Source organism: Vicugna pacos, unplaced genomic scaffold (assembly GCF_048564905.1).
Source record: "Vicugna pacos unplaced genomic scaffold, VicPac4 scaffold_13, whole genome shotgun sequence".
Classification (NCBI taxonomy): domain Eukaryota; kingdom Metazoa; phylum Chordata; class Mammalia; order Artiodactyla; family Camelidae; genus Vicugna; species Vicugna pacos.
Genome location: NW_027328734.1, coordinates 1,618,442 through 1,623,442, shown reverse-complemented (window position 1 = coordinate 1,623,442; position 5,001 = coordinate 1,618,442). Strand labels below are relative to the sequence as shown.

General features: G+C 35.7%; 1 long non-coding RNA gene across 1 annotated transcript; it reads right to left on the bottom strand.

Moving 5' to 3' along the window:
- Positions 1 to 3,297: 3,297 nt before the first annotated feature.
- Positions 3,298 to 4,800, bottom strand: LOC102537548 (uncharacterized). The gene is made up of 2 exons (XR_012068137.1): positions 4,531 to 4,800; positions 3,298 to 3,575 (listed from the first exon to the last, which is right to left on the bottom strand). It is a non-coding gene; the product is annotated as an uncharacterized lncRNA (long non-coding RNA).
- Positions 4,801 to 5,001: the final 201 nt, after the last annotated feature.

Genomic DNA, 5,001 nt, shown 5'->3' with positions numbered 1-5,001 from the left:
GAAATTATGGAAAATCAATGGTCAATTTTTCCCATGTCATTTTTCATGATTGCTTTTGGAGCAATAAACTTGTGTCATGATATACTTATCCTAGGTAAAGATATTAATAAATAAGTGATTCTAATATATTATACATAAAAATACTAATAAAATTAGTGTTTCAACATGCCTTAAACTTTCTTCATGTTAACAGCCCACTGCTTCTGTATGCATCAAAATTTCACTCTGTGTATTCATCTGAGATTAGTGAATGGATACAAATTTAAAACTGGCTGTTCTTGCTGTGAATGATAAAGTTCACCGTCTCTGACCAATGGTCTCATCTCCCCGAAAGCATCTGTAAGAAATGAGCATGCTAGGTTGCTAAAAATCTCAGCATGGTAAAATCTCAGAACCCCTACAATTCTTAACAGTTTTGCAATGGGAATGCAATACCGACAAAGACATGATTTTGGATAACAATATGGTGTTTTCTCATGGTTGCATTAGGGGATGTGAGGATAATCCCTGAGATCCACAACAAACATTCTTGCTGAAGTGCTGGGCAAAGAAGTGTAAAAGTTCTATATTATTAGGACTGAGGACTGCTTTCAAAATGATGACTATGCACACTCTATTCCAGGTATTACAAGGAAAAATGTTTATTGCAATTTCAAGGTGAACGGGAATAAGTCAATGGTTCAGTCTCTATAAATTAGTAAACGGGTGTTCAAAGCCAACATTAGTCGTAGCAACAATGAGAATTAAAAGAAAAAAACTTAGACATAAGCTTAAATTAAAAAGGAGACACAGTCCAGTCCTGGGCTTTGGAGACTGGAGAATGTATATGTCTTAGTCCAATTCAAGGGTTCAGTGGCTTGTCCCTAGCATCAGCTCAATGTTCCATGAACACGCAATAATTAGTATACTGGGAGAAATATAATCTACCTCTCCCTGATTGGAAGAAAATCTGGTGGATCAATGAAAGTCTTAATTCACAGAGATTCTGACAGATGCAGAGGAATAATTCACTGATGACTCAACTAAGACAAACTTAGTTACTGCTTAACAATCCATCTTCACACACACACACACACACACAGTGGTAGAGGGATTTGTAGTATTTAGTGGGAAGAATTCAGTGGGCAGAGCTCAGAGAATAGTTTTCAAATCACCAGCCAACTTTTGTATTTTTGCCAATAGTTTAGATTTCCCAGGTAGAAAACCACAGATGGACAAACAAATAATATTCTTACATAGAATTTCTAATTTTGAAAGAAAAGTGTAGCTTTTATCAGTATACAACCTTGTTAAGATAATCACGGTAAGACCCACTGTCAGAAAAGAGAGCTGGAAACTAGCTGCTGAACCAGCCCATCTGAACCCCAGAATGCTAATGTAAGCAACAACATAGCCACCATCAGAGTTGTGCTGACAAACTAAAAAGCCTGATGTTTCTGTTGTAGGAACAACCACTGCTATCCAGACGCATTTCTCCTGCTGCAAGTGGGCTCTTTTCTTCTCTTGGTAAAGGTCATAATGGTGGGAAGTTGTTAGAGTTCACCATGGCAGATTTGCCCATTCTCCAGATTATCAAAAGCTTTCTTCACAACTGGTGATACATTTTCAGGACTCAAATTTGCCATTCCAGTCTTATCAGCTGACACTAGCTGCATCATTGTGAGCAGAAGCCTTAGGCTCCCTGAACTTGCCTACAATTTTTCCAGCAATTCAGGTCATTTCACTTTCTGAAAATGCTTCACCATTTATTTTAAATTAATGGTAAATAGTCAAAGCCTCCATGAATATTTTATATTTCCTAATATCTGCATAAATTTGGTATTCTTGCAGTTGGACAAATTATTAATTCCACCACCCTCACCTCGTTCAACTCCACACATTTTAAATAGCCATTTGGTTGCTGAATACGACCAGCCCAACCAAGGGGCTAGTACCAATTAGATACTTAGTTTGTGAAGGTTAGAATGGGCACAAGTTTTGTGGGGTGTATAAACCTACATTAATTGTTCACAATGGCACTGTATATTCTTGACAAAGCTCTGATTCAAAGAAGTAAATTAATTAGAAGGTGGTATAATTATTGGTAAGGGGAAGAGAATCAGCTATTTTGGGGTGGGTGAGTGATGAACAGACAGGAAAAAATTCAGCAAATGTGAATGGAATGTTTTAGGCCTCTGGAGGCATTAATTAAGAAGAAAAAATTCATTGACTCCTGTACCTACCTACACTTACTGTCTTGACTGACTAGCACTTGGGCTATGAAAGATCTAGATTGTGGTGAAGAATAAAGACCATAACGAAATAGTTTGAAAACCATGAGAGTTCTGTTGTTTCAGGAAGGTAGATTTTGCTTTAAGTCAACATGTATTTTTCATTCACTTAATAATAAAATGAATCCTGTGACATGTGCTGTGCTTACTGTGCTGGTATGCAAGTTAGACAAGGAAAGGGGGATAGACAGAAAACATCTGGAGGAGGTAGTATCTGTGCTAAGACTGGGAAAGTCTAAGTAGGTAAAAAGAGGACACTCAAAGTCCAAGGACGAGCTGCAGTAAATGTGGTGAGTTTGCAGCTAACATATTTGACGATCATTTGCCTGGATATAGCTACAGATACAGTGAAACATAAAGACATGCCAAAGTAGTCAGATGCCAGATTTATTAAGAAATGACTAAACAAAGTTGAGTTTGTGGGCTTAGAGATGGGAAGGCAGTAAGTGCCTCCCTGAGGACATAAGCTTGACTTTGGCTGGAAAATAAAAGCAAAATGAAGTATTGACAAAAAATATAGTGTAGACTCTTGAGGGCAGGAAATGAAATCATCAATTGGAACACTTTGAGAACAGCGCAAAGAAGACCGTAGATAAAATTACTTCTTAAATTCTGTCATATGCTGAATGTGCCATCTGAAACTACATCATGTGAACTTCAAGATTCCAGAGATGACATAATAGAGACCATGATCCCTGGGCCGGTTCCTGCATTTATCTCCTGTTCCGACCTATCCTAACTTAACACTTTTAATACTTTCCAGGTTGAACCAGAAACCACTTAGCACTTTTACCTCTCTCCATATTTTATTCTTTTTCTAAATTCTTACATTTTCTCTTCCTCCTTCCAAGAAATTATTTAAATTTACTCCCATATATTTCCATCAAATAATCATTTCATTCAAATATCTCTTTTTTCTTTAAATTTTAACATAGTCTCCCATTTAACTCTTTGCTCTTTTTTAAAAAAATAAGGTAAATACAGGTACACATCTATTTTTATTGTTCTAATAAGAAATTCACAGATATTTGTGGACATTTGCCAACATCAATTTTAATCTTTGTTATCCTGCATAATCTGGTAGTCCTCTGGTAGATCAGTTGTTATTAGGATGACGTTCATAAACTGAAGATGGCTGATGAGTTGGCCTTGAAACAGATGTAGCTTATGTATCAGCTGTCACTGGCACTGGAAAACGTGCATTGCTCCCTGGTTGAAGTTTCGAAAAATGGCCTTCATTGGCATATATGTTGTGATATCTATTTGGAAAAGTAGAAGTCTCCACCATCAGTCCAAATGATTACTCTGTATGGGAGAGAAGATGCTGTACTAAGAAGTACAAACTGCAGTTGTAATGGAGTTCAAACCACGGCCATTTGTTTCATTGTAGCTGCTTTGATAGTACCCATGGACAATGTCCAACTGATTTAAATAAGCATGTTGATCCACTGCAATTTGTTCTGGTGGTCTAACTGACCTTGATGATGGAGGAGAAAAATCACCTCTGATCGGGGTAGTTATATGACCAATTATGTGGCCAATAGAGGGCTTTCTTATTAGAGGCATGTTTAAATTTGCAAAAGGTAAAAATGCACTTTCTCCACTACTGTCAGCCACAAAACCAGAATTAAGATTATCCACATTAACCCATGTTTTAAAGTGCTTCCTGTTGAAATCTTCAGCCAATGAAGATACCAGAAAGGCACTTTTAATCCCAACACATCTTTTTATTCTCATTAAAAGCTGGGGAAAATCTCGTTTAAAATTTGGATTATGGTAGAACTGCAGCTACAACCAAACAGAAAAATTTTACTAATATTTTAAAACAAAATACAAGACTACAATAAGCCAAAACTATAAAACATCAGATATCACGTTTACAATGCAAAGAAAATATCATCAAAATTTGAACATTGCTGACTATTTTTAAAATTCCTTATTTGTAAAATACACATTCAAGTAGTATAGTCATCAAATTTAACAAGTTAGCATTTCCAGTAATGGTGAATATCACTTTTCACAAGCAGCTTTAATAACTTTATTTAGATTTCTGATAAGATTCATAATTGCAACCAAAGTTTCTTCATAATTTTGAATACCTTAGGCAGTGTCCTCATTTTTGGAAAAAATAATTAATTTTAGCCTTAGTAGTTTTATACAATTTTCAAAATCTAGCTTTACATATATATTTCCATAGATTGATAAACAAAATAAAATTTTATATATACGTTACCAAGTCATAACTAAAATTTCTGAATACCTTGCTTAAAACAGAGACTTCTTTTTCTTCTGCAAGAAAGTCTGCTAGAAACGCAGATCTTTGAAAATTCTGCCGCACTTTACTAAACCCATAAAGGTTAAGCTGTCTAACTAAACTTTTCATACTTCCAGTTTCAAATATTCTGAAAGGGGCCTTTCTTTCCAAAACTTCCTTCTTAAAGACAATTTCATCAATCACTTTTTAAGTTCCATTATCATCCCACCAGATGGATTTATATTGGTCACTCCCAGTCATTTTCCAGAGTTTTTTTGGAAATATCAGAGAACGAAAATAATTTTCTTCATCTGGTTTAGAGACACAATGTGTGTAACATGGTGTTTTTATCAAGGATTCTTCAGACAAAGTCTGAAAAGCATTTTCTTCCATCATAGACCTCAAGACAAGTCCCCAGAGAATGCTTGATCCCACAATAGTGATCTACCGGAGTTTCCTGAACCAGTTGTTCTATAT